This window comes from Gouania willdenowi (genome assembly GCF_900634775.1).
Source record: "Gouania willdenowi chromosome 24 unlocalized genomic scaffold, fGouWil2.1 scaffold_320_arrow_ctg1, whole genome shotgun sequence".
Lineage (NCBI taxonomy): Eukaryota > Metazoa > Chordata > Actinopteri > Blenniiformes > Gobiesocidae > Gouania > Gouania willdenowi.
In genome coordinates, this window is record NW_021144848.1 from 3,736,972 (window position 1) to 3,749,648 (window position 12,677).

Genomic DNA, 12,677 nt, shown 5'->3' on the forward strand with positions numbered 1-12,677 from the left:
TTCAAAAATCAAAAGATCAATTACAGCTACGAGAGCCTCACTATAGCTTTACCTCCGTTTTAACGTGTTTGAATTTTTTTTGCGTGTTTTTATGCCTTACTATAACTTTACTTCCGTTTTAAGGTGTTTGCAACTTTTTCGCCCGTTTCTATGCCTTATTATAGCACTTCTTTCAAAATAAAAGCACACATATTTCATTTCATCTCTCTGAACTCTAAGGAATAAGGTTATAAAGCAATTTATTATCTTTGTCATTGAAATACAAAAAAACTCAGACTTTACAGATTTATCTCCTCAGCATCGAGGAATAGAAAACAGGTAAACACGTTAGAATAAAAATAAAGTCAAGAGAAAATAAAATACACACAAATAATAAATAAATAAGATGGTTTGAGTTGGATTTGATTGCATTAATAAACACAGAAATAAATTCAAAAAGAGAAGAAAAGGCAATAAAAAAGGTTAGAAATGATAATAAATATGGTTTAAAAAGAGGAGGAGCTTTTCGTCAGGAGGCGGAGCTGTAGGTCAAGAGGAGGAGCCTAGCAGAGCAGCGACCCTCCACAGACGCACAGAAAACAGAGGAAACTCCTCAGACAGAGCAAACACTCGACTGTGGAGTACGCTCAGAGAGTCCTTAAGCTCCTCCCTCACCTCCACACGCTCCCAGACCTCCAGCCTCTGCAGGAGGACCTCCAGAACAAAGAACAGGTGACAGGAGCTCTGGTACGGGTTCAATGGGAACCAGTGATGACTGGACTCACTCTGGTTCTGCAAAAATAACACAAACATCCCCCGTTAACCTAAAGACGTCACCCTCTGCTCTACTCAGAAAAATAAATAAACCTTTAAGTTAATATTGAAAGAATAATTCTCCACTTACAGTTTAATGGTGAAGTTAAGGTAGCACTATTTTAAGGGTAAGATAAATATATGTGCTGTACATGTGTGTGTATGTATATATATAAAGAAAAAACACAAAAATTGAATAAAAAAATGAAATAAAAATAATTAAAAAACTTATTTTAAATAATTTAAAAAAGATTATAATAAAAAATAATTAAAAAGGAGAAAAATGTATATCAATATATATGTAAGTGTGTGTGTATATTTGCACAGACACTCTCTACCCTCATGTAAACTCTTTCACATCCAACACTGTAAAAAACCATGTTTCTACAGGAACAATGAATATATCTATGTCTGTTTTTACCCCTCCTTGTTATCACAGACTGACTATAGGAATTATAGTTATTACAATTATAGTTTAAAGTTTTCTCAATGAATATATCATGAACATTGCAAACAATACGTCATGTTTAGAAAAATATGATGTTTGCTCTCATCTTGTTTTGAAGGTCTGAATTATTTACATATTTCTCCTCTTTCACTCATGAACACACACATAAAACACAATCCCACAAAGCACAACCCATGACTCCCCCAAAGCTATCTGATTGGTTGCCGTAAAAACGTTGACCAATAGGAAAGCTTAAACCACCATAAAACCTAAAACATTACATTTATGTACATTTATTCTTCTTTGTCAGCTTTTACTTTCTTTGCAACCTCACAGTATTTCATTTGATCATCTTTTAGTTAAAGCAGTTGATGAAGTGGTCACAGATTGACACAGAGCTGTGGTGTTGAATAGAAACCCAGGATTGCTCTTGTTTTCTATATTAAAGTGGAATAATAAAAGCTTCTAGCTTTGCAGAGAGCTTTTTTATAAGCTAACAAACTTGGGTTAGCTTGGGGTTGGGCCTGTCGGGAGGCCTGGGGTGGTGGGGTTATTGGCTCTGGGATGGAGGTGGCTACTGCTTGGGGGTCAGCGTTTGCGTCCTGGGTCGCTGGGTAGCGGGGTGTTGCTGTGGGTTGCTCCGCCAGCTCGTCTGGGCGGGTGGGGGCACGGCCTGTGGCTTCTAGCCTGGCTGATCCACGTTGGGAGTGGTTGGTCTGCTGGATGGGTGAGCCGAGCCTCGTGGGCGCCATGCGGGGGTGTTTCGAGGTTGGCCCACGTCCCTGGGGCCCGTGTGCACCATCTACCCTCTCCGGTGGCCTGCTATGCAGACGGGCCGGGCTCATACTAGACAGGCCTCCAACGTGGACACTTCACGTCACTCCCAGCTGGTCTGGCTAAATCACTTTGTGCACCGTACCCCAATCCAACCCTTTGGGGCTGGATGGCGGGGCTGGGGGTGGGGGGGCGCCGCTTGTGCTACCATGTAGTAGCACGGGGGTGGCACTCCCACCTCCCTACCAATCCCTCCAATTTTAATCACACTTCAACACACCTGGAGGGTAAAACCATCACCTCCACCCTCTGGAGCGAAGGCACCATATATACACAAAGGTTGGGGGGGGGGGGCACCCCTCCCCTCCACTCCATCACCTTTTTGTTTGATCCTTTATTTCGAACATGTTAGGTACACAATCCTAACTCTGATTAAAAAAACATATATAAATAGAAAAGAAAATACAATTAAAATAATACATGTTCAAAATGAAGTAGGAAGAAGTTAAACTTATCCTACCTCCCATTTCCACGCTTTGTCATAACTTAACACATCCTTTGGTATTGAACATGATGTGTCTTTGGGGGTAAGCTACGAATCTAGACTGGATTAAACTCCATTAGCTGGTTTGAACTAACCAAACATTTATTTCCAGATATGTGCTGGACTATGAATGTCGATCAAAACACGCTCATTTAAACCAAGTGATTTCATCCTCGTACGTGTGCACTCACGTAAAAGGGGTGGAGATTACCACGTCTGACCAATCAATGGAGAGAACTGGTAGAGCGTCTTCACAGGAGGAACGGTTTATGATCTTAAATATAATAAATATAAATCTATGATGAAATGGAAGAGCAACAGTAGTGCAGGAGGCGGAGCTTTTATACTCGCTATCAGATCCATTTCATAACCTGGTCCTGATCGGTTACGTGTTGCATAAGTTTAAAAATATGAAGAACTAAAATTCATAATTCAGACCAAAAACACCAGTGGTGCTGCAGTAAAAGCAGAAAGTTATTAATGCAGGAATTGATGAGTGTTAATGTTTATATTTGTGAGATTATAAACAGATTCTGATAAGTTTCACTTCCTCTTTTCTTTTAACGTGTTATTGTGTCTGTGATCATGTGTTCATACAGATCTACATCATAAGGTGGAATATATTTATATTTATATTATCTACAGGACTGACGCTCTCAGCATTACATAAATGAATTCATGTATTGGTGTGAAAGTGATCAGCTGACTTATTTTACTTATTTTATTTGATGAGTTTATCAGATATAAATCTTATTTTTTCTATTTGATGTCATCAGTAAATGAAAGCATCACATTTCTCTCCTGTCAGAGTCACATCAGATCTACACAGTGATGTGATCACATCACCTTTCATTGGACAGCTCGTTTTCTAAGAGATCTGATTGGTCAGGAGGCGGGACTTTATCACTGGGTAATATCGGTGGCGTGGTGCGCTGGGTCCTTGGCTCCTTGGGGCTTTCTCGGGTGTGTATGGGGGGGGGCGATGGCTGCCTCTCGGCTTGGGATCTTGGGGGCGTTCGGGGGGCTGCTTGGCCGTGGGGTGGTCGCCGGGGGCCCTTAGGCTGCCTGCTCTTGCTGCTGGCCTGACTGCTTCTTCGGGCCCGGGGGCGGCTCTTGGGTTTTGCAGTGGCGGTTCTTGGAAATACATTTGTCATGGATGCACTGGCCTTGGGCTGTGGGATAACACTCATACTGGGCTCAACCTTAGACACGTTGTTCCCAAATACCTGTTTTATGGAATTTCCACTCACCTCTTCCTCTGTTCACAGCCACCACCATTATTCCTAAGCCACACACTGGTCACCAAACTGGCTTGATAACACAACAATAAGCACAATATACACAACCACAATTTCACATCGCATCACTTAAAACCTAACAACTATTCCCCACCCATTCTATATCCTATCTTGTATCCCTCTTCCCTGTTAACTTCCCCACCCCCCTCCAACCCCTCACCTTGGTGTAACACTGCGCTCTCTCTTTTACATCCTCCCTTTAATAAAGTATTTCTTACCCTTCCCTAGGGAGGGCTGGTGACGGTCACAATTATGCAATGAAATAAATAAATTTATTTAATTGCAATAATAAAATATGCATTGCTGTTAAAAGATTGCACTTCTTGTAGTGTTAACCTTCGACAGCATGTGCAGACAAGTAAAAAAAAAAAAAAAAAAAAAAAAAAAATCCCCCTGTATAATAAGTAATTGGTCATCTACAAACAAGCCAGATTTGTGTCTCTCACAGACCTGTAACTTCTTCTTTAAGAGGCTCCTCCTCCACTCGTTACCTGTATTAATGGAACCTGTTTGAACTGGTTATCAGTATAAAACACACCTGTCCACAACCTCAGACAGTCACACTCCAAACTCCACTATGGCCAAGACCAAAGAGCTGTCAAAGGACACCAGAAACTAAACTGTAGACCTGCACCAGGCTGGGTAGACTGAGTCTACAATAGGTAAACAGCTTGGTGTGAAGAAATCAACTGTGGGAGCAATTATTAGAAAATGGAAGACATACAAGACACTGATAATCTCCCTCCATCTGGGGCTTCACGCAAGATCTCACCCCGTGGGGTCAAAATTATCACAAGGTGAGCAAAAATCCCAGAACCACACGGGGGGACCTAGTGAATGACCTGCAGAGAGCTGGGACCAAAGTAACAAAGACTACCATCAGTAACACACTACGCCACCAGGGACTCAAATCCTGCAGTACCAGACGTGTCCCCCTGCTTAAGCCACTACATGTCCAGGCCCGTCTGAAGTTTGATAGAGAACATTTAGATGATCCAGAAGAGGATTGGGTGAAGGTCATATGGTCAGATGAAACCAAATAGAACTTTTTGGTAAAAACTCAACTTGTCGTGTTTGGAGGAGAAAGAACACCATACCGACTGTAAAGCATGGGGGTGGTAACATCATGCTTTGGGGCTGTTTCTCTGCAAAGTGACCAGGACGACTGATCCGTGTAAAGGAAACAATGAATGAGGACATGTATCGTGAGATTTAGAGGGAAAACCTCCTTCCATCAGCAAAGGCATTGAAGATGAAACGTAGCTGGTCTTTCAGCACAACAATGATCACAAACACATCGCCTAGGCAACAAAGGAGTGGCTTCATAAGAAGCATTTCAAGATCCTGGAGTGGCCTAGCCAGTTTCCAGATCTCAACCCTATAGAAAATTTTTGGAGGGAGTTGAAAGTCCGTGTTGCCTAGCGACAGCCCCAAAACATCACTGCTCTAGAGGAGGAATGGACCAACTTACCAGCAACAGTGTGGGAAAACCTTGTGAAGACTTACAGAAAACATTTGACCTCTGTCATTGACAACAAAGGGTACATTACAAAGTATTGAGATTAACTTTTGTTATTGACCAAATACTTATTTTACACAATAATTTGTAAATAAGTTCATTAAAAAAATCATACAATTCTGGATTTTTTTTCTCATGTTGTCTCTCATAGTTGAGGTTTATCTATGATGTAAATTACAGACCTCTCATCTTCTTAAGTGGGAGAACTTGCACAATTGGTGGCTGAATAAATACTTTGTTGCCCCACTGTACATGTTTAATGTGACTTCTCCAGCTCATTTGATCATCAATGACAACTCCAATAAATTTGCATCCATGAACTCATGGGGGTGCCTCTTCCCTTCGGGTGTGGCTTGGTGCTTGTCTTGCCTATCTGCGCCCATGGCTGGGGACTGCTGTACCACACCGGATGCGTGCCATTGGTGTGCCTCCTTTTCGCAGTGGCGGCCGTCGATCGGTCGCGCACCGGCAGGGGGCGTTGCCCTGTGGCTTGCGCTATCCGGTGGGCGGCAGGGCCTGGGCTGCTGTCCTTGCACCGTCTGGGGCAGTGCAGCCCTGCTGGATGGTGGGCAGTTCATGGGCTGGGGTGGGGGGGCTCTGCATTGGGGGTTCTCGGTCCCGGGGGGTGCCCTTGGGGTCCGGCAGGCTTGGCCTGCTGGCTGGGCCGGTCTTGGCACGCACGGGCCGTGCCCTTGCATGCCTGTGGTGCGGGGTGGCCCCTGCTTGTGCGGTGCCTGCCGGGGTGTGGGGTGTGAGTGGGGGTGTGGGGGTTAGGGGTTAGCGTCAGTGGCGAGGTGTGCTGGGTCTTTGGCTCTTTGGGGCTTTCTCGAGTGTGTATGTGGGGGGCAGTGGCTCCCTCTCGGCTTGGGATCTTGGTAGCGTCTGGGGGGCTGCTCGGCCGTGGGGGCGGCACTGGGGTTGACAGTAGCGGTGATTGCACATACATTGGTCTACGATGAACTGGCATGCCCTGGGCTGTGGGATAAAATTCATACTGGGCTTAAAGGTTGGGTAGGCAATTTTCAAAAGCTAGCATGATTTTGAATGTAGCCTCCCAGATGGCTCTGCCTTTACCCCACTTCCCCCCTCCCCTCTGTGCTCTGTTTCACTCACATGCATGTGCACAGCTGCTGCAGAAGAGGAGCTCAGCTCATCGCTTGCATTGTGTTAAAAAACGTAAACCAAAACTCTGATTTAACTCTGCGCGGCGGTGACACGCTTTCAGCGTGAGCTCGTGCATGTGAGGGATTGAGAACAAGCAGAGAGACAGGGAGACGTGATGGGTTAAAAAAAACGGTTCATTTTTTTCCATTGGTCAAAGTTATTTACATGTTTACAGCTGCTACAGATGATGGATTTTCTTTGTTTCGTTTTCAGAGAACATAAGATCTGAATTTCTGTCAGGACATAAGACGATTTTAAACCAAAAACTTAAAAAGTGTATCTGGAGAAAATTACCTACCCTATCTTTAACTTTAGACATGTTGATCCTAAATACCAGTTTTAGGTTTTACCACTCAGTCCTTCTCTCTGTCCACAGACACCACCATTATAGCTAAGCTTCACACTGGTCATCAGACTGGATTGATTACACAACATAAGCACAACTACAAAATCACATTTCACTTAAATTAATAAACTCTTCCCCCACCCTTTACTTTCCTACCCTGACTCCCTCTTCCCTTCTCTCTCCCCCCCACCCAGGTGTAACACTGCTCTCTCTTTTTATATTCTCCCTATAATAAAGTGTTTCTTACCCTTCCTTAGGGAGGGCTGGTGATGGTCACAACTATGCAATAAAATAAATTCATTTTTTTAATTGCAATAACCAAACATGCATTGCTGTGTTAAAAAGATTACACTTCTTGTTGTGTTGACCTTTGACAGCATGTGCAGACAAAGAAAGAAGAAAAAAAATCCCATAAAATGACTTTGAAAAACATTAGAAAAAAATCACTAAAAATATTTACAACATGACTCTAAAAACACAAAACTCAGTGACTGATAAAATACATATGACAACAAGGAGAGAAAAAACACAAAATGACTCCAAAAAAAGAAAAAGACAACCACAGTGATGCACGGTGGGAGCAGCATCATGCCTTGGGTTGTATTTGAGGAACTCATGGTAAATACTGTGTGATCATGGGTTCCAGTGGAACCATAGCACTAATGCTAATCCTCCACGACCTAAAGTCAGCTAAAAATAACCAGTCCTGCTCGCTTTCAAATAAAACACATTTAAATCCCAGTGTTTAACCTTTATCAGCTGATGAGCTAGTTCCATGACATTATAGCCCCGCCCCTTTACCATTAGACCCTGCTTTAGCCACCGCTGCTACGCTAATAGAGCTAGAAATGGCGGTGTTGTTCATTGTGCAGCGTTGAGTCAATTACTGCCCTTCACTGTCCATTAACACATCCTTTCAAACATCTATTTAGCGTCAGCGTCGTCCCAACAACCTTTCACTGAGGCTTTTAAAACACAGAGTGAAGAGGTATCAGCGACAGCACACTAACTTAGAGTGACTCAGCACAAAGAACAGCGACAGGATCTAACTTAGAGTGACTCAGCACAAAGAACAGCGACAGGATGCTAACTATAGGCCAGTGATGCTGGAAGCTAATGAACAGCATTGATCAGTAGTTATTCACTGAGAGACAAAAACGAGCTGAAAAACAGATTTATCATCACTAATCATGTGACTACTGTTTACACACACACACACACACACACACACACACACACACACACACACACACAACAACACACACAACACAACACATCTACTGTAGGTGTACATAAAATACCAAATATGTAAGAAACCAACAATATCTGAGTAATATCTGATAGATATCAGTTCCAACAACGATCTACACTTTAAATTTACTAGCTTTTGTGACCAATTTCTAATTTATTTAAGGAAATGTTAAGATTTTGTCAGAATTTAGATTTTTTTTCCCAACAGTTTAACATTAAAATGACTACAATCATGTGATATAAGCACCATGAAAACTGTTTCATTTACACAATGATTCATGTTTTTTCTGTCATTTTGTCTCCTCTGTGGGCCAAATTGGATGCTCCAAAGGGCCGGATTTGGTCCCAGGCCTCCAGTTTCAAAACTGTGATTTAACTTACAGAGTCCCTAAAGCCCTAAACAACGACTTCTTCCTGAAATCAAACATATTGTGTATAAAGTAGTGATGTTGATTGATTCTAGTCTAACTCTTCACATTTCACTCAAACTATTTAAATGAGTCATATTTATTTATTTAATGTCAGAGGTACTGCCCTCTATGGGTTGAAACCAGGATATTACAATTTCATTTTCCTATTGGCTGAGAATGAAGGTTTGTGACGTCATCGTACCATCATTAGAAAAATCTATAGGTGAAAAAATTAGGTTTAGTAATAGTAATTAGCAGACATCTCTGTATATATAATATTTAGTATTAGTTAACAGAGACTAGACTTATATTAATGTAACTAAAATGTTTCAATTACAGTCAGAATAATAAATAACTTTAAGGAGAAATGATGATCTCATGAGGACATGTTGAAGACTTACACGTGTCTCAAGGTTAGTGCTGGTTTAAGCCCGCCCCTTAATGACAGCGCTGCACCCTGAGGACAATTAAAAGGATAATTGTCCTCTATTAAATCTGTTACTGATTCAAAATCCATGAAGGATTTCACTATGAGAAGAAGAAATGTTCTGATAAATAAAACACTGACTCCTGACAGGACAACAAGTAAAAGATGGATGGAGACATCTCAGGTGGTCCAGAGGTCCCACTGACCCTCATTTATCAACATGTCCTCAGCTTTAGAACCTGATCATTAAAGAGATACAGTACATACAATAATGTATTTAGCTATTACACACATAGGACACAACAGTGACATTACACACACAGGTAGAACAAGGACACAATAAAATACAGGACAGAAGACAAGAATAAAGACAAGATAAAGGACAAGACAAGAAAAAAGACAAGACAACATAAATGGAAAAAAAAGAACAAGACAGAAGACAAGGTAAAGGAAAACAAGACAGGACAAAGGATAAAACAAAAGAGACAAGAACGTCCAGGGACAAAATGACATCAGGTATAAGACACAGGACAGAGAAGATTTAAACTTCATTAAGAGCTGAAATGATCACAGACAGCTTTAAAACTGCTGATTCATGTTTGACTCCAGAGGTCACTGTGGGACAGGAATAATCTAAAGTTAGAGAGAGAGAGAGAGAGAGAGAGAGAGAGAGAGAGACATAGAGAGACATAGAGAGAGAATGCTGGTCACTGTAATCCAGTTGTAATTGAACATGGATAATTGAAGGCGTAATTGTAATTATGAAATGTAATTGACCTCAACCACATTAGACCCACTCTGTTTATCACAAACTCATTTAAAGCACATGACACATATAATTAACAGTGGTTTAGCACTACAATCATCAGATCAGAATCCTTAAATAAATAAGATCATAATCAGATGACAGCACAGTAGAAAATAAAGGTGATGTCAGTGGTGGTGTATGAGTGTATCAGACACAGTGAGAGAGGAATATAATCAGATTAGTAATCCAGTCAGATGCAACAGCAGCTAAAGCCCTAAAGGACAGGAAAAGAGTGAGAGCGCCTGCAGCGAGTTGTCCTCTGGAGATAAAATCCTCATCAATGGACCACCAGTGCTTTAATGACCATCAAATGACTCATTTCATACAAACACGGCCCAGCGTTCCTCACAGCAGCACCACTTCCCCTGGAGAGGTGTGTGATGGGAAATATGAAGCAGAACGGCAAAGAGGAGGAGGAGGAGGAGGAGGAGGATGGATTGTTCTGCTGACAGCTGAGCTCAGAGATGGTGCTGGAATGGCCAGAGAATGCTAATAAGTCCTAGCATCATCACAGAGAGAGAGGAACAAAGCTACTTCATCACAATGCTCAGTCGTCCAACATCAGTGCCTGACCTCAATCATGCTCTACAGCAGAGGTCGGCAACTAATATGACAACAGGGCCACAAAAATGTGACTGACTCGAGGGTTGCATTATTAACATCCATGTCAGCAAGAATAATAATAATAATTTAGAATAATGATAAATCTGAGCATTAACAGTAAACAAAGGGTTTGAGATATTTTAACCACATTTTCTGTGCATTGGTTCATTTAGTGAGTTTTTCTTTTCAATGTGTTTGTTTTTGTAGCATTTTCATATTTTTATTGTCGCTTTGTATATTTTTTCTCCCTTTTTGTGCATTTTTGTAGTCATAACTTGTTTTTGTATAGTTTAGGTTTTTTCATTGTCATCTTTATGTTTCGCAAAACATTTTTCTATTTTCGTTTTCATATTGTGTTTTGGGAGTTATTTTTGTATATTTATATTTTCTATCAGTTTTGTCATAATGTTGTATTTTTGGGAGTAATTTTGTGTGGCTCAGGCACAAAGACAGGTTTAGCTAATGGTGTATTAGCTGAAGTGGTGATTGGTTTATCTGGTGACACGTTACAGCAGTGTGGAGGTTTAGTGCTAAAGGTGAGGGTGATTCTCTGGTTGGAGGAATCAAAGGTTTTATAAATACAGGTGCTGCTCATAAAACTAGAATATTGTATATTTATTTCAGTAATTCCATTTAAAAAGTGAAACATGTATAATGTATACATTCATTTCACACAGATAAGTGTTTATTTCTTTAATGCTGATGATTAGAACTGACAACTAATGAAAACCCAAAATTGAGTATCTCAGAAAATTAGAATATTGTGGAGAAAAAACTTAATTGCAATTTTTCCGACAGATAATGTGATTTCAATTCGATTTACGATTTTTACAAATATTTTATACATTTAAATGCATATGCGTTTTTTTTTTCTTTTTCTCCCAAATTCTTTTTTCCACATCAATTTTTTTAAATTCTGTTTTTTTAGAAATATTAATCAATTTTTTCAGAAAATATTAGTTTTTAACTCCTGTGAGGAAACAAAATACTAATAAATTTAAAAAAAAACATAATTAAACAAAAATGTATGTCAGAAATAAAGTAAAATACAATTAAAAGGTAGATATTAGTTGTGCTGACATGGATTATTCTGACTGCTGCTTTTTAATTATTCACGTCATATAAAGATGTAACAGAACAGCATTAATGTCACCCGATCCCCCTCAGGGATCAATGATTTACTGAATCTGATCAGGTTTATTGATTAAGTTTTGATCAACTTAATTTAAATTAACCTAATTTAAATGATATAAGAATCATGTAAGAAGTGTTATTTCATCACTAGGGGTCAGAATATTTACAGTATCAGAAGTTATCAATAATCTATGATGTTTCAGACTCTACAATCACTGTATTGATGATTTGTCCACAACAACAGATGTTCTGTAGATCTGATGAGATGTTTAAACGCTCTGAGTAGGTGAAGAAGATTAATGCTGAGTCAATGTTTTCACTGAGCACAGCAGCGCTACATGATAAACAGACAGATTTTCACAGACACTGGTGATTAGTGTAGTTTTTTTGCCTGGTTTATAGCATCCTAGTGGTAGTTGTTAGCGCACTCAGAGACTCGCTGCATACAAGCGTGTGTCCCTGGAACCATCTCTGATTGGCCAGCAGCCCAGGAAGGCAGATCTCAGCAATTCTGATTGGTGAACATTTATGTCACTCAAATGATGGAGACGAAAGAAAAACCTCCAGCATCTGAGGTTTTGTTATTACAGTAGTGAAAACCTTAATATTGATGTGATTAATGTTAATCGTTCAGACTTAGAAGAGGTTGAATATTAAAGACACCTGGTGTCCTGTAAAAGGCCTTTAAAATGGTCTCCAGTCTAGTTCTGTAGGTCTACAATCATGGAGGAAACTGCTGACCTGACAGAGGTTGGATTTCACAGAGTCCAAACCATTCATAGAGAGGTGAAGGGAAGGAAAAAGAGTGTGGTAGAAAAAAGTCTACAAACAATAGTGATAGCCACGCCCCCTGGAGAGGATTGTGAAACTAAACCCATTCAAACATGTGGAGGGAGATTCACAAAGAGTGACTGTAGCTGGAGTCAGAGCTTCAAGAACCACCACGTACAGACGTATGTAAGACATGGTTTCAGCTGTAGCATTCCTGGTGTCAAGACACTGAACTAGAGACAGCGTCAGAAGCGTCTCGTCTGGGCTAAAGACAAAAAGGACTGGACTGCTGCTGAGTGGTCCAAAGTGATGTTCTCTGATCAAAGGACATTTAGCATGTTCTTTGGAGATCAAGGTCCCAGAGTCTTGAGGAAGAGAGGAGAGGAAC